Below are 25,852 nucleotides of genomic sequence, written 5' to 3'. Positions count from 1 at the left end.
TTTTTGAGGCCAAAACATTTGGCTGCAGAAGTGACTCCCTATGGCATCCATTGAGGTGCATCTGGATTCTGCAGCCAGCAGCCTTTGAAGCCCTACATTGCATCTGGTAGAAAATGTTTTTGGCCAACAAGGAGCTCAATTATCTATGCACTTTTCCCCCAATCTCTTCTTCAATCTGTTAAAAACATCCAGATTTCTTGGGTTCCATTTAGAATGGAAAACTATAACCACTTGGGAACTCTGATAGTAAAAACCTTTGCTGGCTCCCCATTGCCTATGGAATGAATGCTAAAGTACTCTGCAGGCAATCAAGGTCCTCAGAGTCCAGCCTCACTTACAGCCTTTAATCAGAGGTTCTTAATCTGGGGTTTGGGAATCCCTTGAAGTTCCAAGCAGAATTGTTTGTATGTAATTTTTTTTTTTTTTGGTCTTCTGGTTAGAAAGTTCAAAGCTTTCATCAGTTTCTCAAAGAGTTCCCCAAATCAAAATGATTAAGTGCCCATCAATCCATTAGGCTTGCCCTTGAGTCAAGTAACTGGCACATCAAACTATCATTTTCATAGACTTAGTTCTGAACTTCTTGCTCTTCTGTGCCCCTACCTACTGCCTTCTTAGCCTATATACTGCATCTTCTCTCACTTTCCTGCTTGCTGGCTTATGGTTCTATTTCCCCAGTTTTATTTCTCTTTTTTATTAAATTAAAAAAAAAACTGTTCATTTATTTATGTTGAGAGATAGAGGGAGAGAGAGAATCCCAAGCAGACTCCACGCTGTTAGCGCAGAGCCCAGTGTGGGGCTCGATCTTATGAACTTGAGATCATGACCTGAGCTGAAATCAAGAGCCCGACACTTAATAGACTGAGTCACCTAAGCGCTCTATGTTTTCTCTTTGTAGCATTGTCCTGATCTTCAAAGCTGACCGTTGGTTCTGTTTTTCCTGATAATGACTTTGTCTTTTGTGATAGTTTTCTGATAATGTCTTAGTTTGGCTTCCCCTCAGAAGCAGACCTTGACACTAAGTCAGATGTGTATGGTATATTTTGAGGAATATATCCTAGGAATCCTAGTGAAGAGAGTGAAGAAGGAAGCTGGCAGAGAATTATTACCAAAGAAGTTAAAAACATGGGCAGCTGGAGCCTAATTCTATAGGGCAGCACACATGGCAGGCTTTCCCTACCTGAGGTAAGTGAAGAGAGGTATTTATCTACCATCAGTCCTTGCTTGGACAGGGAAGAGAGCAGACATCAATTCTCTAGCACTCTGGCCTGCCTTGCCTACAGTAAAAGTGGAGTATAGCAGCTAGAGAGTCATAGGTGATAGCAGTGGAAACTGGGGTGGCTTGTACAGAAATAGTATATGATGAAGAGATACAGGTGGGGTCCCAATAGCATCGGCTACATGATATAAGCTCTACTTAATTTTACCTTCTTCTTCTGACTACCTAGGCTTTGTACCTCCCAGTCTAGCCAGTCCTTGAGTTACTTCTTATGGAGGCACTTCTTTCATGTTTGCTGCACAAGACCTCTTACCAATTCCCAGGTGTAAATACTATTGTCTAGCTTCTGTCTGATTTCTCATTTTGCTTCCTTTTGCCTATGATGTCCCTGTCTTCTGCTGAAAACTTAATCATAATTCAAGGCTAAGATAAAAGTCTAGCTTCTGTCTGATTTCTCATTTTGTTTCCTTTTGCCTATGATGTCCCTGTCTTCTGCTGAAAACTTAATCATAATTCAAGGCTAAGATAAAATGTTCTCATTTTTATAGATTCATCTAAGTAAGAACCAAACACCCTCTCTCATTTGGTCCCTTAATGTTTCATGTTTGCTTCTATGAAATTGGTGAACCATTCTGGGTGGATGTACTGTCTCTTTTCCTAGGAAGCGGAGTCAGAGGTCATGTACTGATTTATTAATCTTTGAATCTCAGAGATGAATCAAATGCTTGGTACACAGTAGGTATTTGAAAAAGGTTTGCTGAGATGAAATTCATAGTATCTAAGGATACAGTTCATGACTACATCATGCCGTTGGACATGGAGTGTTTTGTTTGGTCTCTGAACTCTAACTCCATATGTGGTTTACTTGAGGGATAGTCTTTTTTTTCTTGCAGTGATCTATTGTGATATCCTGATCTCAGTTGCCTTTCTGGAAATCAGTGCTTTAGGATTGCCCTAAAATCATCCTATAAAGAAGGTTGTTAATTGATGCAGCAAATACTTACTGAGCATTAGCTATATTCTAAGTACTAGAAATATTCACCTAAGTATACTTTCAAGGAACTCTCAGTCCTGCTTCACCACTTTCTGGTCATGTGTGTTTAACCAAGGGAATTTGTCAAGCTGCCTCAGTTTTCTCTGAGAGGATTAGATTCATTATCTTTATAGGAGCCTGTTTCTAACTCTGTGATGCTCAGAGAAATTTTTGATACTAACGATAAAGATAATTTTCTTTGACCCTTTCAGATTCTGCTTTTTCTCCCTTACCAACACTAAATTAGAACTAATACAGTTGGAACCACAATGGCTAGGCTGTATTTACAACCTTGGAGCAGTACCTGTATCTGTTTTGTATGTATGCAAAACTCTTCTCTTTGTGACCAGATTGTAAAGCCAATGAGGAAGTGTTCAAGTATCCCTGCCCCAGAATGTGTATGGGTTATTATGACAGACTAGCAAAAATCTTATGGGTAATTTCAGGACCATCTCAATAATTCTTACTCAGCCTTCAAGGCTCAGTTCAGATGTTCCCTTCAGGAAATGTTTGGGCATTCTGGCTCGGCCCATGCAGTGGTCCTCTAGCATCTGGGGCTTGTCATGTTATATTAATATTATTAGCTGTGTTTCTACCTAATTGATTGTCAGCTTATTGAGGTCAGGGGCTGTGCTTTGTTTGGCTTCTTCTTGAATGGAGTATCTGGTGTAAAGAAGGTCTCAATCACTATTTGTAAATGGAATATAATTCACATGCACACGTTTTTTTTTTTTTTTTTTTTGTTTGTTTTGGAAGGAGAATCCATGGTAATTCCAGAGGTGGGTGATTTTCCCAGCAGACTTTCCTTTAACATCCTCTTTTCCCCCTCATCTATTCAGTCTTTCATTACCTTCCTTGATTGATTTATAGACTAGGTTAGATACAACTCTAATGAAGCCAAAAAATTGTCACAGTACTTTTGGGGATTGCTGTACTTAACTTCTGGAGATAATTGTTCATTCAGGCTCTTACTTCACCTTTCATTCCTTTGTTCAGAGAAGGAGATGTTTTATGCTTTCAGGAGGGTGAGAGAGGCTCCAAGTTATTTAGGTTAGTCAACAAAAATTTGCTGACTATAGTGGGCAGGAATATGCCATGTCTGTTTTTTGGGAAATAGTAATTTTAGAAAACCATTGGATAGATTTTAAACTCTTGATGTGTCCAATCATTTTTATGGCCTTTTTCAGATATTTCCTTTGATTTTAATTTACTTTCCATGGATTTTTCCTGCCCCCAAACAGTTTAGTGCTGTATTATCAAAATGTAGCTTTAAGAGTTCAAGGATATGTCCAGGCCTTGCCTGTACCAAAGGATGAGACTGTTAGGGGTCCTTTTCACAGGGAGGCAAAGAGGCCTAGAACTGGGAAGCAGGGATCAGTTATTCAGAACAGCTAGAAGCAAGGTAGCCAGTGTGGAGAGCCAGAGCAATCTGGGTTCCAAACTACAAAAACACTGGAAGTGGGATTGGGAAGGGAGATAGGATGCAAATATGAACAGTTAAGTCATTGAGTAGAATACTCTAGACCAGAACAGTATGAGATATGAGGTACAGAAAATAGAAAATGGTTAAGGAATGAACTTGTCAGTAGAAGAAGCCACCAACACCAGCTGTTTAACTGATGCCTCATATAGAGGCAGGTGCTGCACCTTAAAGAGATCCCAGTTGTCTGGACAGAAGATATAGACAAAAGGTCCCTGTTAATAGGGTTTTTCCTTCACTCTATAACACTTTCCAGTCCCTGGAAACATTTCTGGAGTAGAATTATACTATCCACGGAGAGAATAAATACCTTAGGCAGTCATGCCTTTTATGATTTTCTTCCTACATCTATTTCCCATCCATTTGTACTTTACTTAAAAAACAAGGCAATCACAGACCTACCATGCCTGTATTTCTGCTGTGTGGTATGTGAGCTAGTGGGGTAGCTATGAAAAGTCAAATATAAAACAGGTGTTCAAGCACTGGAAACAAGAGAGAGCAAGACCAGATTGATTCCAGTACCATGCAAGAGACACCTCCTATCTCAATTCAACCTAAATGCTGCCTATGCAGCCACCATCCCTCTTGTTGTGGCTTTGACTCTCCTACACATATGCCACATATTATGGAATTGCAGCACCAACAGGAACGGAGTGGTTTCCATGCAGTTCAGCTCACAGCCCCCTTTCTCTTTACACTAATGCTGACATATGCACCCAAAGAATAAGTGCACTCTCTCAGCCCAGATGGACCACAATGCCGTATTACTTTCAAGATTTAAATTCCTTACTCACAAAATGGTTGCCAAAAAGTGAGCAACCCTTACACTCATTCACTCCAACCTTGGTGGACTATCCACTGAAATCAACTCCAATTAGCTATATAATTAAAAGTACAAATTGAAGTCTAATTACTAAAAACCATGGACGAAAACTCAAGACCCTAAATTCAATAAGTGTCTCTTGGTTTTATAATGGAATTGAAAGAAATGGAAAATCCATGTCCGTCCACAGGAAGTATAGTGTCTAAAGTGATTCAATCCACATCTTCTGAGACTGACAGTGTTAGGCTCCATGAGAACAAGAGACATGGTTTAGACATTATTCCTGGTCTTAAGGAGCTCATGGCCCAGTGAGAGAGATATTCAAGGGTATAATCTGTTGATATAATATGATTAATTCTATCCCTTTTGAAGGTACAAATTAAATATTTCCAAAATCAATCCCATTGACTGCAATGAAGTCTTTCTTCTCAAAGCATAATCACTACAGTGATTGAGCCAAGGGTTCTAAAGAACTTGAAACAAATTCAAGGGGTAAGTCTTGCTAATTATTGTCGTACAGAGAAAAAAATAAATTCTGAGCTGTGGCCTGCATGGTCCTGTTCTCATGGAGTGTTACCACTCAAAACAATTGGTGAATGGCCTGACCATCTCAGTAAATGCTGCAGGGTCCCAGACACTGTCACAAAACTAGGTGTACCTGTTTGCTGGGAGGTCAGGCAGTCAAGTGCAAGGAACAACTAAAAATACAGACTTAGCCCCCTTGCCACTGGTGGCTAAAAGGGCATAAGCCTGTCTTTGGTTTGGAGTTCAGACATGAGAAGGTGATGCATTTGATGCGTTTTCCAAATTAATGCTTGAGGTTTTCAATTTGATAGGAATGTTGGGATGGAATTGCTGGGAAGTTTGTTAGTTTGTTTTAACAAAGCTAGAAACACTGAAGAAGGTGCAGAACTGAAGGAGACAGTCATTATTTCTGCTTTGGTCATGTAGATTCTGGGGCTGCTGTGAAGCATCTGACAGCAAATTTCAAATAGGTGTTTGGATATAAAGGGCTGGAACTACAAGAGTGGCTAGAGATATAAATTTGTGTATCATCATCTTATTATTAATCCCACATTGTAAATGAGGTTAAAAACTTGCCAGAGTCTCATCTATATCTTATATGGTCTCTTCCTGTTTCTTTGTCTCTCTCCCACTCCTACATTACTCTGTGCCTAGAGTGGAGTCTTGTCCGAAGGAGATACTCAGTAAATATTTCCATATATCCCCCAAACTCCCTAGATAGATATCTCAGATCCACTTTAAATCTGCTGGCGACTCTTGTCACTTGGAAGAGCATGCTTTGAAACTGTGAGCTCTCTGATGACTGCACTCTGGGAGACAACAGGCGAGGAAACGCGCGGTGAGACTGCTAATTGCATTTACTGGACCACACGCCTTCCCTGGCTCTCAGAGGAATACACGTTTCCAAGAAATATGGGGTTTGTCTGAGGTCCAAGGGCACTTAGACAATGGAGAAAACAAATCCCTCAGGTTGTGGTTAATGTCTCTGCCTGTCTCAAGACCTGACTCCCTGTTGCCTTATTTATATCCGAACAACCAGGACTTTGGGATATTTGTGTTTAGATTTTGTGTACACAAATTTAAAGCTTTTTTTTTTTTTGATCTAGGTGAATAACACCCTGTCCAGGGGTTTCAGTGCTCTTAGTATGAATTGTATGTGGCGTTCTAGATTTGGAGACTGAAGCCTGGGCTGTGTATGTATTGTGACCCCCTAGAAGTATATGACCTTGGGCAAGTAATTCTAATTATCTGAGCTATGTTTTCTTTACTCGTAACAGGGGATTAACATTACCTGCCTCCTAGGGTGGTTGTAAGGGTTCAGTGAAGTGGCCAGTGTGAAAGTATGTACCACATGTTTTTTAAAAAATATCTAGTGGGTATTGGCAAAGCATACTCTTCCAAGTCTTTTGGGGGTTTAATATTTTTTTGCCCATCTTCAGCTGGGGTGAACTTCTCATCTCACACCTCACTCTTTCTGTGGATAAATGGAGCTACTCTGCCTCAGAAAGTGCCCCTGAAATAATATTTTAAGCCACTCTAATACAGATTGCTTTGTCTCTTGAGAATAGCCATGTCTTTTGGGGTAAATTTTCTTGCTCTAATAATGTTCTGGTTGAGGTTGCTTATCATAGATCCTGCCCTTGGCCAGAGAAACTAGCTCCTGGATTAGGTCATTCCTAGACCTCCAATCCTTTAGCTGTAGTTATTAACCTAGCAAAGTGCACAGTGTCCAACTGGGCCAATGTCTTTCTCTTGAAGTTTAAATGAAAACCAACCCTGGGAGGGACCAGTTTTCTTTCCTGCTAATATGGAGAGAGAATTAGAGGCAACAAGTGGGGAGAGTTCTGGTAACATCAGTTCCTGGACCATTGTCCTTGAGGCCAACTTCAGCCCTTGATTTTTCCAGTTTCATTGGCTCAATAGATTCTCCTTTTTTGCTTACACTAATTTGGTTGGAGTTTTGCACTTGTAGCCATCATGATTTTTCCAGTTATCTATTATGGCATAAAAAAACAACCTCCAAATTTAGTGATCTAAACTGTGGACTGCATCCTGGATTATGTGGGTCAGGAATTCAGACAAGGTACCAGGGGAACAGTGTCTCTCTGCTCCATAACGTTTGAAGCCTCAGCTGATAAGACTTGAATAGATGGGGTGATTCAAATAGCTCAAAAGCTGGGACTACCAAGGGGGCTGAAGATCCCAACACTGAGATGGCTCCTTCATGCACATCACTGGCACCTGGGCTGGGATGACCCCAAGGCTGGGCTCACCTGAAACTTGCTTGGAGTAGCAGTGTGTGGCCTCTTCAGGTAGCTGAATCTATTCAAAGAATTGTGGCTGGGTTTTAAGAAAGAGTGGCCCAGGGAGAAGCATTGGGAGAATAAGTATTCAAAGACAACAGGTGAAGCTGCATGACCATTTATGATCTAGACTCTGAGGTCACATAATATCATTTCTGACATACCCTATTGGTAGAAGCAATCAAGTAAAGGGGACACAGACCCAACTACTTGATAGAAGGAATCTCAAAGACTTTAAAGCCATTTAAAAAATAAAAACAATCAGAACAATCTTAATACACCTGTCTTTCCTTTTTTTTTTGTTTTTTTTTGTTTACAGCCTTATCATTCTAGGCCCTCATCATCTCTGTCAGCGCTTACATTGGTGTCTTCAAAGCTTACCTTCTCCGGGAAGCTCTCCTTGACCTTCTTTATTTTACTCAGAACTCCCTTTGATTCTTTGGTCAAAGGCAAAACATTTATTTGAACTAAAGAAAAAAACAGAGTGTCTTTATTAACCATTGTCTCCTTGGTACTGGTGATGGTCATTTCTTATATATTCTTAGGTACCTCTATGAATCACAGAACCATAGATGTTGAAAGGTATGTGAGAAATAATTTGGTTGATACTTTTAGTTATGCATATTAAATTCAAAAAACCTTTATTAAATTCAACTCTATTCCAGCTAGTACAGAAGTTAAGAAGTTGAGCTAAGTGCACAGAATATCCATTTAGGAAATTTATCATCCAGGGAAGCATTTCCTAAAGCATCTTTTGAAAAGTTAGGTTCCACTGAATGTTAAGCATTTTATGAAGAATAAAAGTTATGTTGTTAAATATTTGAGAAATACAGATTTAACAAAATTAAACATCTTTATGAGAAGATTCTTTAGGGCCTCTAATGTACATCTATTAGCCTTGAACAAATGTTTGTCCAATAAAGATCATTGGATGAAAGTGCATTGTACATCTTCAACGTGGGGTGAAGTTCTCTGATCTCATAACTTCTTTCCTTGAAACTTACACCCAAACTGTTTTACCGTGGAAAATATTTTGGGATTGACAACAGAAGAAGAAATCAAACAATTACTCTTCGATTCCTCCCTTTCCCCTTTAGACTGGCTTTGTGCAAGGCCTGGGCTTTTGCTTCACTGTCCTTGTGTGCATTACTATATCCTGATGAAATGTAGACTCAGCCCTCACAGTCTGCTGGTTAAGAAACTCCAACAATATAGCCTCACTCTTGCTAGGACTCCCTTCTGGGAGCTATGTCTTGTGCCAGACACCTGATGGGCAGACATTCTGCTACAAACACACTAATGTTCCAAACCATGATGCCAGGATTCACCATAATTTGAGAATTCCCCATCCCTTAGATTGGACCTAAAATTCTGCCTGACAGAAACAGGTCTAAGTAAGCTGGCCTCTTCTTAACAAGTGATAATAAGACTAGTTACTATTCATCAAGGATTTACTTCAGACAAAGTCCTGGGTGAAAGTATTCACAATACTTTGCATGGGTTGAACCATACCATATTACCATTTTTGTAGGTCAAACCAGTTAAATATTGGCAAGCATGTGGTTGTGCCTAATATCACTTAATCTTCATAAAATTTCTACAAGTTAAGGCTTAGCTGGTCTAGGTCAAGGCACATGGGCATCATGGCAGCTGAATAATTTGTGCTCTTTCAAATTGATCATCTTTAAATTTCTAGCTCTTACAGAGAGGCTGAGGGTAGTGTAGGGGAAGTAGAAAAAGAGGATTCCTGTTGGCCAGCCAGCCATTCTTCTATTTTGCAGAACAGTTGCACTCTGGCCCAAGATTTCATAAAGCCCAACTGTTAATCAGACATACCACTCCTTAGTAGGTGGTTTAGCAACTATTTTTTTTAATATTGCTCCCATATCACCAGCAATTGATTAAAATATTCCCCCCATATGTTTTCACTCTTATGTGGATCCTGAGAAACTTAACAGAAGACCATGGGGGAGGGAGAGGGGAAAAACAAAGTTAGGGAGGGAGCCAAACCGTAAGAGACTCTTAAAGACTGAGAATAAACTGAGGGTTGATGGGGGGTGGGAGGAAGGGGAAAGTGGGTGATGGGCATTGAGGAGGGCACCTGTTGGGATGAGCACTGGATGTTGTATCAAAACCAATTTGACAATAAATTTCATATTAGAAAGAAAGACAGAATAAAAAAAAATATTCCCCCTAGCTACATATTCTATTTTTGTGAAAGAAGTTCTGGAAAATACTTTCCCTACTTAATTTCATTTTCAATATTGTTTTGATGCATTACATACAGCTGCTTGGAAAGCTTGGTAGATTTCATCTGGCTCTGGCTATATTCTCTCCATTTTTCAGATGAGAAACTCAAAGCTCAGATAACTTAATAAATGTGCTAAAGGTCCCAGTGCCAGTATGTGCTGGAGCTGGGATTTTACTCAGATATGGATGACTCCACATCCAGTTGTCTTAACCATTACAGAGTCCAGCTCTGGTTGCTCACAGGCATAGTTTCCCTCATTAAGTCAGCTAAAACCATAGTCCTTAAGAGTGTGTCCAGCCCGGGCTTGAATACTGCTTTGCTGCTTACTAGTTGCCCCTGTAGGGTAAATTACTTAGCCTTTCTGTTTCAATTTCCTCATCTGTAAAATGGAGATTAAAAATGCATTTTTGAGGGGATTTTGTGAGGATTCAATGACTTAAAAATAGTAGTGACTGCTGTCATTTATTATACCCTATCCCCATATAGTTAATTTCTATCTACCTTGCTTTTCCATTGGCCTGTGTTGCTGAAGACCCAGTCAGTCCTGGACTAGAACTGACTTAAGCTGGAGTGGCCTATTTAAAAGCCAAAAGAATCTGCATCCTCATCTCTCTTTCCACTTGGAACTGGTGCCCAGGAATTTAAATGGCCAACATTAGGGGATTAAATGGTACAAATTTAATAGCCACCAATAATCACCTAGTGTTAGATATTTAGATTGTGCCAAACTTTTGCAATTATAAACACAAAGAGCAAGGACAATTAAAGGAAAATGAAACAGAAAATTTTAAAGGTCAAGAGACGGATTATATAAATAGACAATGGTCAGACCGTATATGACAATAGAATGCTGACCTACAGCCTCTGCAACAAGCAACTGGATTTGGTCAGTGACTGCCAACTTCCCTATTCTGTGCTCTTACTTCAACTCAGAACCAAACAGAGAAAATCAAATGCTCCTCAAACTGATCACATAAGGTACCTTTCTTCTATTAGCCTGACTCCAGCTTCCCCACATCAACAACCTCCAATTAAAGCATGCCGAAAACCTTCCCATTTTTCCTTCTGAAAAGATTTCCCACTACCCTGCCTGCCTGCCTTTGAATCTCTACCAAACGTTAGTGACAGCAACTAATTCCTTGCTACAGCAGCAAACTCTTAATAGTTTGTTCTCATTTTGGTGGTTTTTGTTTATTTCCAGTTTTTCTGGAGGTACCACTGAGCTATAGTCTACACTGCTCATCGCATGGACCCCAGGCTTCAAGCAGGTACAGCATCCAGAGAGGCCCCTTGTGCCTTGCTGCTCACAGCTTACAGACTCAGTGTCTTATGTGGTAAGTGAACACTGGGTCTGAACTCCATACTCTTGGATTGAGGTTCTTGGATATCTATTCTCAGTTTAGTAATTGGGTTTTGTTATTAGTTCTCATTTGGTTAGCATTCTTGGTGGAATCAGGCCATTCCTTTTTACCCCTTTGCTCTGTTTTGTGCTTTTGCATAGGCCTTGTAAGCCTCTTGTCTGAGCCACCCTGGTGAGTTTGTGGCTCTTACCAGACCAGCATCCATACAAACTTTGCTGTGGGTCACCCATGAGTAAGGTTCTCCTTCCATCTAAATATTTTGTCCTAAGAACTTAGCTTTGATCCAGAGACTGTTTTCTCTTTTTCTACATTCTGGGGTGTGCTGTCTGTATTTGGAGGCTACCAACTGTCAGATTGGGGCACTGAGACACAAAGTGCACAAGCACCAATTTCAACTGACTATTGCCAGCTCTCATGGGGTTGTTTAAATATAAATCCTCTCCAAGTCTTGGGAAAAACTGTCTTATAGGTACTCTCATTAGAATCCTAACTTTTTCAATTACCTCTCTACATGACGTAACTTCACCAAAGATGATTTAGCCTTTCAGTGGCTACTCTAGGGAATGTTTGAACTTGAACAAAATTATTCATTTGAGAGATGCTTTGGAAGGTAAAAGGAATTAATATTTCTCAGGCCCAATGAGTAACATTTTTTGTTTGATTGGTACACAGAAGCCTTCAAACGAAATTCTGATTAAAATAATTGCTTTATTAAAGGATGTTTTGGCCAAGGCTAATGAGTAATTTAACAAACTTAAGTAATTGTATGCTACACTCATTTTTTCTAAAAAATCATTTTCTTCCTTGTCCTCTGGTTGCTTCCCTATAACCAGTTCTCCTGTATGTTATTCAGATCTCTCTGCTTCTTTATCTCTGTTGACTCTTCTTACCTCTACACCTTGACAAGATGTTCTACCTTTTCCAAAAGACCCTCTTGAAGACGTCAAAGTGTCAGTTGCCTCTAAACATCCATCTTGCCTATGAGCCAGATATGCTGGCTACGGTAGAATTAAAACCATGAACCCAAGCTGAATTAAGAACTATAAGGATTTTCCTAAACCAAGACATGACCAGCAACTATTCTTAAAAGCCATGAACCCAAGCTAAATTGAGAACAATAAGGATTTCCCTAAACCCAGACATGACCAGCAACTATTCTTAGAAGAATTCAGAATTGTTTTGAATGCATACAACCAAGGTTGCCTGACCTATATCAAGTTTTACACAGGTTGGTTGGAATCTTAGATGGTAGATCCTTGATGACAACAAGAATTAAACTGACCCAGAAAGGGACCTACAGGAGTTTTCTTTTCATAGTAAGCCTGATGGCCAAAGAAAGCCCTGGAAATTAGGGTAAAGTCTCCTGAAAGATGTTTCTTAAACATTTCCATTAAAATTAATTGGATCATATTTAATCATACAAATAGAGAAAAGAGAAAAATATAGCAGATTTTGGGATAGACCAAAAAATAATTGCTGACAACATCTGTGAGTTAGAGAAAGCACCAACAGCACCCATGACTTTTATTGAAGATTGACTAAGAAAACAGAAATTAAAAAGGAAATAGCCCTTTTACCTGAACTACAACATCTGGTAGAACATTTTGTAAGTGCTCTAGAACACAAATGAAACAGGACTTCAAATAAACATATGGCTCTGCAGAGCAATCAGTCGGTGGCCCACTTGCTAACAGACTACCTTTTGACAAGAATACTTATAGAAACTGTAAAGAGAAGGAACAATGGAAAATAGATTATCCCATCTGGGAAAAGAAAATCCAAGACAAAGTTTCTTAATTCAGATCAATGAGATTGCTCCAAGGAATGAGAAAGTGTCCAATATTCTGCTTTTGTCCTAACGTGCAAGGTAAATCATTATAAATATAAATAGTCAACCTCCCCTATTTCTTATAGATATGTATGCTATTCTTTCTATGTTAAATTCTATCACCTTTGATCAACTTCTTATTTGCAGTAAACATGCCACACAGATGGTAGGTATTTCAAATAACTCACAAATTCCTTATCTCCTAGTCCTTAACTATAACCCTCAACTGAAAAACATTCTTTTCCTGCTCCATGATACTATTGTTGCAAGTTTAATAAGAGACTTACTTGGCAAATGGAATTGTAATTAGCACATCAGGGGGACAATTTCTTGAGGTTCCAGAAGTCTCCTCTATTTATAATTAAACTGTGTCTGCTTTGGATGTACCTTTGCCTTCTCCATTATAATTGATGCATATCTCATCTAACGATCTTGACAATCGATGAATTAAAAATTTAACTGACATAGGGAAAACAATTGGTGCAGAACCTATTACATTTCAGGTAGATCCTACCAAACTATTACCCAAACTTTTCCAATATCCCTTGAAGCCAGAGGAAAGGAAGGACTCAAACCTATTGTTTATGGCTTTTTATCCAAAGGCCTTCTTATAGCCTGAACCAGATCTTGTAAACACTTCTATCTTTCCAGTAAATAAACCAAATGGATGAAGATATTGATTTTCAAGATCTCGGGGCTACCAACAAAATTATAATTCCATGATATTTTGGTAATACCTAACCCAAGTATCATCCTTAAGCCACTGGCTTCACTGTAGTGGACATTTGTTCTGCCTTTTTCAGTTAGCCTCTAGTAGAGGACAGGTAAAAGCTTTTTGCCTTCATCTAGTGAGGATAGAAAAGGTCCTAGGGCAGTCAGTGCCCCAGTGGTTCACTGAAGCACCCTTCTATTTCTAAATGATATAAATTTTAAAACAAATTATTAAACTAACAAACAAAAAGTAGAATCCGACCTATAAATGCAGAGAAGAAACTGATGATTGCCAGAGTGGAGGGGGTTGGGGGATGGGCAAAATGGGTTAAGGGGAGTGGGAAATATATGCTTCCAGTTATGAAATGAGTAAGTCATAGGAATAAAGGGTGGAGCATAGGGAATATAGTCAATGGTATTGTAATAGCATTGTATGGTGACAGACGATAACTACCCTTAGGGTGAGCATAGCATACATGGAGTTGTTGAATCACTATGGAGTACACCTGAAATTAATGTTACATTGTGTATCAACTATATTCAAATAATAAAAAAATCTAAATTTCCTCTATAATTCAGTTCTGATACAATATGTAGATGATCTCCTACTTTGTTCAGAGAACAAGTAAGCCTGTAAAAAGATCACATTTTCTTTTTCTTAGTCCAGGCAGAAAGAGACTTAATGTTTCAGAAGATAAAATTATAATTTTACCTTGGTGCCTGGGTGGCTCTGTTGGTTAAGTGTTCGACTTCAGCTCAGGTCATGGTCTCACGGTTTGTGGGTTCGAACCCTGCATTGGGCTCTGGGCTGACAGTTCAGAGCCTGAATGAGGCCTGCTTCAGATTCTATCTCCCTCTCTCTCTGCCCCTCCCCTGCTCATACTCTGTCTCTTTCTTTCTCAAAAATAAACATTTTAAAAAGTTACAATTTTACAAAAACATAGTCCATTTTTAGGGGAAGACCTATCCGTGGAAAAAAAAAACATGATCTCCCAATAGACTAAAAGATATGCAAACTTTCCTACATCTCTCACAATATGACAATTGAGAATATTTCTCAGTTTAACTGGATGTTGCGGACAATGGATGACAAGTTTTTCTGAGATTTCCATATTTGTTTATGGATTGGCTAAATCCTCAGGAAACTACTCCCTTCTCTGGGAGCCCAAACATGGACAGGCCTTATGGAACTTGAAAACGTTTCTTTGATAGCCTCCTTCCTTAGACATCCTTAACTATGAAAAGCATTTGTCTGTTCATGCATGAATAATCTGGACAAACCCTTAGGTTTTAACTCAACCTATGGGATACATAAAAAGCCTATCCCTTACTATGGCTTGAATACTGAACCAGCTACAAAGGCTCATCTCTCTTATCTTAGGGCAGAAGCCACTACAGCAAAATTTATCCATGCTTCTAATAACCTAGTTCTAGGTTTCCTACTTGACCTCTTGGTTCTTCATCCAGTCACACTGTGACTGACTGAGAACACTCAACAAATTACTCTTTTCAGTGATCAGATTAATTTTTTTAGGAGAGTCTGTCACTACCCCCCTCTCACATTATTATTCACCACTACAGAACCCTGAATCTTTCCACTCTCTTGCCACAACCAGAGAATCTCATTCTCCTTTTACATCAGGGAAACTTCTTTATCTCATTGAAATTTATAAGAGGTTTTCATTGGGAACCTTGTTCTAATGTTATTTGTTGATGAATCATACTCAAAACAAACTGGTTTCAAGCACAATTTGCTCTAACTAATTTAAACTATTTTTTTTATAATATAGTCCTCTGAAGTAAAATCAGCCTGGATAGCAGAACATAGTGCATTTATTAGAGCTTATAAAGACCTAGCCAAAAACCAGAGTGTAAATACACACACACACACACACACACACACACCCATCCACCCACCCACCCACCCACCCCAGGTATACTTGTGGAGTAATACCTTTCTTTGAGATGCTTTGAAAACAAAGGATTTATTACTTCCTCTGGAATTTTCATCCAAAATGGGCAAGTTAAGGAACTTTTAGTTCTCCTACTTTTTAGAAAGATAGCTATTATGAAGGATGAGGTCCATGAAAAAAGAGTTGAATTTTATCCGGCTCTACCCTCCATGGGTTTACATATGTTTTAGTTATTGTATGTCTATTTGGGGGATGTATTGATGTTAAAATATTTCCTTGGCAGAAAGCTACAGTCTAAAAAGCTGTAGCTTGCTAAAAAGCTGCTTGATTTTTGTTTCCAACCTGGGGTATGCCAACTTAGATGATTAAGACACATACTTTATGGGAGCCATTATTAAAAAACTTTGTAAGCTGTCACCAACAATTCAAAAACTACACAGCTCATACCATCCAAATCTTCTGTAAAGATTAAGAGAAACAATGGCATCCTTAAATTAAAATTAGCATAATTATCAAAACTTTTAGTAACCCTTGGCTGAAGGTACATCTACTATAGCCTTTTCCCTTGGGGACCCATCAGTTATCCATTTATGAACTGGTGTATGGAAGGCCCATGCATCAAGGGGTTTCACCTCTAATATTAAACTCTGCCCTATTGCATGAAAACATGGCAAAATATTGCGTGGGACTCATATGTTATCCCCAGTTCTTTCACCAACAGTGTAAGTCCTCCTTCCCACAATATCTGCCTAAGCAATCTTTTCACGATTTTCGAAGACAAATAAAAGGAAAACTGTACTTGAGCTTCATTGTAAGGTACTTTAACAACAGAGTAGTGAAACTCTAGGGAATCAATCCTTGGGATTATGTTTCATAAGCAAAGAAGTAATACAGAATTCCACACAATTGGGAGGCCACTAAAAAATGAAACCTCAAAAAAGGGTTTTCATGGATCCTTTAAAAAGAGCTGACCTTTGGAAGTAGACAGTTGATCCAAGACCTTCAGAATCATCTGATGGCCTTAGGTAATGGTCAGCTCCCACACAAGATGTCAGACCAATACCTGTGTAACCCGTTTTGTTTTTCATTTGCTGGCTTATTATCACTTGTCTTGCCATTTTATATAGAGTCTTTTTGTTTATTTTTTTCAAGTTTTTATTTAAATACTAATTAACATATGGTATAATATTAATTTTAAGAGTAGACTTTAGTGATTCATCATTTACATATAACACCTAGTACTCATCACAACTAGTGTGCTCTTTATTGTTGTCCACCTATAATGGTCCTTTTTTCCCCTTTAATGACCATTGTTAGGTTACAATTGAGTTAGATAATTCTGACCTAAAAGTCAAAAGATGAACTCTAGAAGTTATTGATGACACCACTCTTGCCCTAGATAGAATGCAACTTGTTGGCACAAGTAGTAGATTCATTGTCGTAGGCTTTTTGTTGGCTAGGCATGGTCTGTGTTGGTGTCATTGCTGATAGTCCTTACTTACTCAGATCAAAGAAACCAGCAGCATAGAGCAGGCTATTCTTCACCGTAAAGAATAAGTGATGGGGCACCTGGGTGGCTCAATCGGTTGAGCATCTGACTTTGGCTCCCGTCATGATCTCACCATTTGTGAGGTGGAGTCCCTCATCTGGCTTGCTACTGTCAATGCAGAGCCCACTTTGGGTCCTCTGTCCCCTTCTGTCTCTGCCCCTCCCCACTGGCACTGTCTCAAAAATAAATAAGCATTCAAAAAAAGAAAAAGTGACTTGATTTTCCGAGGCCCATCCTCATGGCCTGTGGGATTTATTCTCTTTTCCTAGATTAGCCAGTTGGAATTCCCTGTCCTGACCATCTAAAAAGAACTATTAATTGCTCTTGTTTTTGTCATAGTGGTTATAGTGCTGGCCCATTACATTCTGTGCAGACTTGTACATGCTTCCATGCAGCAGCTCTCTCATCTGATGGTCGCTATGATGATACAACAATAAAAGGGACAAAACAATCTTGTAATCCAGTTGACTATAGAGACAACTGGTCCATTTCCCATTAAGAGGGTCTGCATCTCCAGTCCCTGTTTTATTTCTCACCCTCCTGTAGGTGAGAAAATGAACAAAAGGGGGACTGAGGGTCTGAATATACAAATGGGTGATGGCCAGGGTATATATGACAATAGAACTCTGACTCAAAGCTATAAATATGGAGTTTGGACATAGGATAACCTAAGTCAGGAGTCCGCAAACCTTTTCTGTAAAGGACTAGATACTAAATATTTTAGGTTTTGCAGGCCATATGGTTTCTGTAGCAACTAAAGCAGTCATAGACAATAATAAACAAATGGACATGGCTGTGTTACAATAAAATTTATTTATAAAGACAGAAGGTGGGCTCATCTGACCTGCTGGCTATATTTGCTGACCACTGGTTTACTTGTCTGTAACTGAGAAAGCCTTCCCCTTATAATAAGAGCGGAGTGGGGGGGAAGGAAGGAAATAAACACTGATCAAATTCATACTATGAGCTAGACACTGTGCTCAGGACTTCTGTATTCACCACATCATTTAATCCCCACAATCATATCCCTGTGCTATAGAGAAGAAAATGGAGTTTCTGAAAGCTAAAATAGATTGTCCACAATCACATGGCTGGTGGAAAACAAAACCTTCTGACTTTAAAATGTTTTTTCTTCCTCATCATCACAGATTTCTTTATTTGCCATCCACATGCCTTCCCCAGCATCTCTAGCCATATTTGCTTTCAACTCTATAGTAACCACCACAACAAAGAAATAATAGCAGCTAAATGTCCCTGTTTGACATATTTATAATATATGTTCTTATTTTTATTAAATAATTTATAATTAAGTTATATTAAATTTATATTAAATTTATATTAAATAATCTCCACAAAAATCCCAGGAAGTATATTTTCCCTTTTGAAACAGGGATGGGGAACACCAAGTTCACAAAGCTGGAAATTGGCAAATGAAGCATAAGAACCCCTATTTCCTAATTCCTAATTTTCTAACTAGGACTTTATTTCCTGGTCAACATTTGTTTAATTAACACAGAATAATATTTTCCTTTCTGTGAACCTCTCTAAGTACAGCTGCCAAGTCAATTCTGACGAACAGAAGTAGCTGAGACTAGATTAATGGTTTTGGAGGGAATATCAAGTTTAATGAAATGAAATTCTGTTAAAGTAATATAGATTGGTGTCCAGGAAATATCAGAAACTCGGTGCTTTGTCAACAACTTGGCTATCAGGCTGAAGGCCACCTGGATTCCTCTTTAAGGAGTTCCCCAAGTGAAAAATGGCTTTGCAGAACATCTAACTCTTAGATCTCCCAAAGTTCTGGGCAGGAAGAAGCCACTGTCTTTGGCTGACATTTCACAAAATATAAATTCAGAGTCTCAAGGGTAGGAAATCTTTTTATTTTTAAAGCTGTGTATTGAAAGAGAGAAATCAGGATATTCCCAGATGATACTACTGGAAACTCTTCAGACTTTTTCCTTTTGTAGCTCTATCATAAGCAGTTTTCTGGTTTGACCTGAGAGGAGCTTCTGAAGGAGAAGTGTGCCTGTCTCCCAGTCTCCTGGATCAACAGCCCATTCTTTGGTAGCCTGTGCTAAAAGGATGTTGGAGGCTATAGAGCAGGCTTGAGGTGAGGCTTTCAGTGGAACTGGTCTGATGAGGAAAGTGTAATGTAAGCCCCAACACTGCCTGACTATGTTAGGATCTGACCTTGCAATCTCAGATGTGGAAATGTCATTAAGGAGGGGAGGGGAGAGGAAGGGGGAAGAGAGGAGAGGAGAGCAGATTAGAGGGGAAGAGAAGAGACATACCTCCTTTCGTTCCTAAATCCAGGTCCATCCCTGGGCTTTAGATACCAGTGAGCTGGCAAAAGCAAGTATCTAGCATTTTTGCCTCTATAAGAAGCAATTTCATCGTCCAACAAGATCCATGCTGAGTAGCTATCATAAATGACTAATGACCATGAGAGTCTCCTGCCCCAAAGCCTTGACCTTCGCAAACTCTTGCTTTCCAAGGAACCCTATAGTGGCATTCTCTCTAGAGGACACTGAGTTCTGAACCTTTCCCTCTTCATCTTTCACCCCATCTTTCTTACAATGGGCTTTGTGTATAACCCCAGAATCTTGGCATCTCTGTCACAGAGGCACAAAAATGAACACCCAGGCCAATGTTTTCAAACAGAATCTGGGGAACCATAGAGCTTCCTCAGATACCCCATACCAGTGAAGGCACTTTCTCCCTTCCCCACCCTCCCCATCCATACCCAGCCCATTTCAGTTTGGAGGAGCTCATCTATGAATTGTTTTGCAAATTGGGCTTTTCTTTTGAAGGAGGATTCAAATGTTTATAGCAACTGGTGTAGCCCAAGACCATCTTCATGTCCCATTCCTCTTTGTAACCCTGGTGCCTTCCACACCTCTGGCACAACAGAGGTACTTAATAAGTATTTAGGCATAAAAATACATATTTAATTCATATGTTAATTCATGTATTCACTGGAGAAACACTTGTTCAACTCCTGTTGCATTGTGAGGATCATTTGCCCATGATTTCTGCGATTCCATTGACTGCCAGTCCTCAGTTAGTCAGTGTATGTGGTTGGAAACAAACCATCCATTTCCCCCCTCACTACACCAGCTCCGTGCAACCCATGCTGTATCCCAGGCTGAATCAGCCTGAGGGTTAAAAGTGAGGTCATATTAACAGTAACAGACTTTATTTATTTATTTATTTATTTATTTATTTATTTATTTATTTATTTATTTTGGCTTTACTCCCAATCTGTTATCGTACATTTGTCTCATTTGCTGGCCTCATTTCTCTTTGAGACATGCTTTGCTGTGAGCTTTGTCTCCTTACTAACACAGGATAGAAGTGGTGGGAAGAGCCTTTTGTTGCAAAGATTATGGAGCTTTAATAGAATATATATCTGAAAGTACTTTGAGCAAGGGAAACCGCTCTTCAAGGGTCAGAGGTTGTTATTAAGTAGGGCTGCCTGCCAGCCAGCTGGGTACTTGTGAGAAATTTAGGATGCCAGGGAGAAGATACTCACCCAGAATAATTGATGCTGTTGTTAAAAAAGCACTTTGCGGTCAAGTCTCAGACAAATTTTAGTCTTTCCCGTGGGGAAAAGCCACAGCTTGTTGGTAGTGTTTCTATTTGGTACTGGCATCATTCTGCTGGCTATTTGAACTAGACTGTGGCCCTTTGCTTCATTCAGCTAACATTTAATGAGTACCTTTTAATGTTTAATTTGCACATGCATTCATGCAGCCATTCATTCATTTACTAATTCAGTCAACAGATACTTATTGTGTTCCTACTATGTGCTATAAGGGTACAGCAATAAATGAAATGATCTAGAATTTCCGCCCTTTTGCAGTTTATAGTCTAGTGGTAGCAACATATAAGTGAAAAGTGAGGTGAAGATGTAGAAATATATGGAGTCTCAGATGGTGATAAGTGCTGAGAAAAATAAAAGCAGGGAGGAGAGATAGAGAATGTTGGGGGGATGGGATCACCATTTTAGTTAACATGGCCTAGGTAGGGAAGATCTCCTCACAAAGACGATGGCGATTCTATGAGCTAGATGCTAGCTCTATTGTGTAGATGAAGTACCTCAGCTCAGAGAGGTGAAGTGACATGGTCAAGGTCACACAGGGAGTTAGTGACTGAGTAGGTACTTGGGCCCAGTTCTGTGTGACCTTAAATTCAGATTCTTTCAATAGTGGAACACTGACTGCCTACATGTTTTCATCTATAAAATATAAGGCTGGGCTAAGCCAGGGCATAGAATCCTTCCTTTCTGGCTTTGACATACCTTGGGTCAGTGGTCTTTTCTGAGGGCTACAGAAATTTGTAACTGCTTTCAGTAACATCTGAAAATGACTGACATTACCCACTCTCTTGCACAATTTGAGGCAGTAATTTCTTGTTAGAGATTTGGCTTCAAAGTTAGATCTTGAACAGACACAGACACAATACCGAAAGGTGAAATGGAAGAGACATTTTGGTGCTGTGTAATGCTGTTAAAATGAACCAATGCGGGAGTCATAAGTATTATTTATGGTAATAGATTATTTAGATTTTAAACAATATTCATGAAGATCATAGAAAAGTAATGCTGAAAAAATCTATATGTATGGAATGCCAGAGAATTCTGGAAGGGGGTCTGTAGGTCAGGCTGTGGATGGATGTGAGAGTTCTGAGGACCAGTGAATCCTGCGAAGTGAGATGTAAGGAAGGGGCATGCTGCTATCTTGAAGTGCTTTGAGTGCAGAGCCTCCAGAATTAAAAGCCAGATCCTGTGGCTAAGGTCTACCCATGAGGGCAGGGATTGACTTTTGATTCTTTTGTATCTCCAAGGCCAGGCAGAGTGCCTGGTACTTACTTGATGTCTCAATAAGTACTTGTTGAGTGAATGAACGTAAGATGACAAAGAGATCTGAGACCATATAATACAAGGAATGGATGCTGGAATTGAGACTGTACATTGCTTTTTCCACACTTGCAGATATTTCCTTCTTTCATTTGTACTTTTGCAAAGGAACATAAACTAAGTTATGGCACTATTAAATCTCTCTTTCTCTTCCTCTTTGGGTCTCAGTGTATACATCTTGATATTATCCATCTATCTCGTTATTTCATATTTGTTGCTATTATTTTTGTTGTTGTTGGTGGTGGGTGTGTGCACATGCGTGTGTGTGTATGTGTGTGTATGTGAAATTGCGTCTGAGTAGAAGGTCTAATCATTTCTTCAGTAAATTCTGTTAAGAAAATTGTAATAATGTCTGAACAGGAATAAACCTTTCTTTCATTTATGATATTCAAGCAGCCGTAATTGTCTAGTGCTTTTGACAATGCTCTGCTGATTCCTGAGTTGTCATTGCTATGTAAGCCCCATTAAAGGCTATACAAACCCTTTTGAGCTTTCTCACAGCTAACTAATTATGCCTTGATTGATGGAAAAGTAAGCACACCTTGATTGCTTATGTAATTTTGAATTAATTACATTACTTCCAGATTTGTATGTCATTGAGGAAGGTACTTATCGACTGATTCCAATTAATGTATAACAAATTTATGATATACATAGAAGCTTTACAGACTTAAGATATTATAACTCCCAAGGTTCAATTCATTCATTCATTCATTCATTCAGTCATTCAATGAATATTTATGGAATTTTTAGTATGTAAAGATGCTTTGGGAGTTGGTATGGTAATGCAGAGAACATATTATACTTGGTGCCTGCATCCTAAAATGGGAGTGACGGGCACACAGATAATCACAAAGTGAAAATGTCAATACATAGGATAGTTACTTTAGCTTTCTGCCTTATCTTCATTTATATTAGTTGAACTAGGAAAAGAAAAACCCTTTGGGGAATTTAATGCAGGGAATTGGTTACACAGGTGATAGAAAAGCTGGGACATCAGCAAGGGATGATAAGGCAACTCAAAGATTTGTGGCAGCAAGAAGCTCCCACCTCTGTAATTTAGAGGGACCAAAGAAGTATTCCTGGAGCCCAGGGGTGGACACCACTGGACAAAGCTTGACCATGGCCAGGCTATCAGGTGGTGTCTGTAGCTTTGGAAATGATGGGGCTCTTGAGCATAGAGAAGGGGTGGGAGATACTCTGGCCCCCTTCCTCTTGCTCCAGTCTCTTAAATATCTCTCCTGGTAGTTTCAGGCTGAGGTGAGCCCTTGCTATGATATGGGGCAGAGGAAGGGTGAGGAATGGATCTGAAAACAAACTGGCCTGAGTCTTGCACAGAACTCTAAGGTTTATGACTGTCTAATACACATTACATTTAAATGTAGAGAAAGTGTTTACATCATATTGGAATCACATACAAGGTCAGTTTGTGGAGAGAACTCTGTGTGTATCTGTGGGCGTGTCTAATGTGCACCCTGGGTGTTGGGGGGGGGCGGGGAGACTGCTAGCTTGGAAGAAAAGAGAATGATAAATTTCTCCCTAGTAGTGGATCAGATGTGAGAACTTAATGGTAAGCTGTCTACCATTAAGGTAAAATATTTGGAAAAGGATTGGAACTTACTTCATGATTGAGTTGAGGTGGGAATCCAATAATATAGAGGGTATAAAAATATAGCCTTACTGGGAGACACTTAACAGTGGTTAGTCCATTAACTAATTAATTCGACAAACATCTATTAAAAGCCAACTATAGACCCAGTGCAGGATCAGGTGCTGGTGATACTATGATGTGCAAAAATAGACTTGTTTCTGGCCTTAAGGATTTTATACCCTAGTGAGTGAGAAAGATGTTTACTTTTCAAATGATTACAAATGTGAGTAAGTACTGACTGTGATAAAAGTAATAAGAGTGCAGAGGATTATAATGATGTATTGTAGGGGGACGGTGATTTGCCTGAGGGATCAGGGCAAGCTTCCTACAAGAAAAGCCAGTTGATCTGAAATTTTTAAGTATTATAGGAGTAGGACTAAAAAAGGGAAAGAGAGTGGGGATGAATGGTCCAGGGTCAAAGAAGAGCCATGCAAAGACCCTGGTGTATGAGGAAACATTCCAGTGAGATGGGCTGTGGTGGGAAATAGAATCTTTCAGTGGCATTTTCAAATAGGTGATCAACTACAGTCAAAAGGACTCACGTATCACACTTTTCTGTAACCTTCCAATCCTAAAATTACGTGATTTACAGCATTCAATTGCTTGCTGACTTTGGGTTCAATCCAGTGAGACATGCTTTGAGAGACAGAAGAAGAGCAGGAGACGGGGTGATTTGGTGAGGAGAGCAGAACACGCCAACAAGTTGAGTAACCATATACAACAGCATATGATTAAGTACTGCAATGAGGGGTCTACATGACTGGAAGGATTGGAGGTCAGGGAAGAAAGCAGAGTGGGATGGGGCTTCCTGTTGTCACCTCTCCTGATCAGACAGCTAGATTTCTCTACTCTGCAGGAGGGCGTCTTACTGAAGAGAATTCTTGGCAGCTGGTAGGTAATCAGCTGCCAGTGTGTAACTCACAGGAAGGAGCAAGAACACAGCGGGTGGGGGAACCATTACTGTTTTGTGCCAGGTGTTTTAAATGTATTGTCTCATTTAGTCTTTATATCCACTGTATAAAATAGTATTATTATTCCCATTTCATAGACAAGGAAACTAAGATGTAGTGGTTTGGATCACATGCCCATGGTCACACATTTATACAGTGGCCAGCCTAGGGTTAGAACCCAGTTTAGAACCTAGCTCTAAACTCAATGGTTCTATCACAGAGGCTTCCCTACTCACTGCAGTTTGTGCATGTGTTGTGTTTTCTTGCTTTACTCCTTATCTTAGAGTATTACATTCTTAAAAAGAAGGGAAATAATTTTTTGAAGGATCTGCTGTTCACCAATCAATATGCTTGCTAATTACATAGAATATTTCATTTCATATTTACCAAAAAGTCCAAGCTATGTGTTATTCTCTCCCTTTTATAGATGAGGAGACTGTTAAGTGTCAGGTGTAAGGTCTTTCATTTACCAGGGTAGCAGAGCTGGGATTAGATTATGGGTCCACTTGAGTCCAAATTCCATGCTCTTTCCAGTCAATCACTTTTGTCTCTGAGACCTTCCAAGTCATGGTTATATCTTGCACTATCATGAAACTTCTCAGGTTCAAAAGTATTTGTTTATTTACTATTTATACATTGTACAACATTTTTGTGGTAGACACTGTAGTGAGCACAGAGAGTGGAAAATAATTCTTTTAATTCCTTTTTGGTCTTATGGTCAGTTCTAAACATTATGACACTTAATTGTTCTCATACTCTTTCTTGGATTTTACTCCATGGATATTAGCACTTAAAGGGATCTTATAGATCACTAGTCAGTGTTTCATATTCTAAAAGATACTTGTATCAAGATTTTAAAATCCCAAATAAAACATCAGCTAGCAGAATTCAGCAGCATATTAAAGAATACTATACCACGAGAAAGAGAAGTTACTCCAGGAATATAAGGATGAATCAATATAAAGATATATATTAATAAAATTGTTCATACTAATAGATCTCATGAGAAAATTTTTCTGATCATTCTCTAGACATAATGAAATGCAATTGATTAGTGCAACATCACACATATCTTATGAATATGCGAATTATATATGCATATATTATACATGTATGTATAAATGCAATTATGTGTTTATCTACATGCATATAATACACACACATACACACACTTTTAAAATTTCACAGAAGAAGAGCTGAACAAATAACAAGGCATATACTAAGTCCTTGGATAGAAAGGTTCAACCTAATTAAGACATTTTTCCCTTCATTAACTTATAAATTGGATACAGTTCTAATAAAAACACTAAAACTTTTTTAAAAGTTCTTATGGAAAAAGA

Source organism: Acinonyx jubatus, chromosome C1, assembly GCF_027475565.1.
Source record: "Acinonyx jubatus isolate Ajub_Pintada_27869175 chromosome C1, VMU_Ajub_asm_v1.0, whole genome shotgun sequence".
In the NCBI taxonomy this organism is placed as follows: Eukaryota; Metazoa; Chordata; class Mammalia; order Carnivora; family Felidae; genus Acinonyx; species Acinonyx jubatus.
This window is presented reverse-complemented; position numbering follows the sequence as displayed.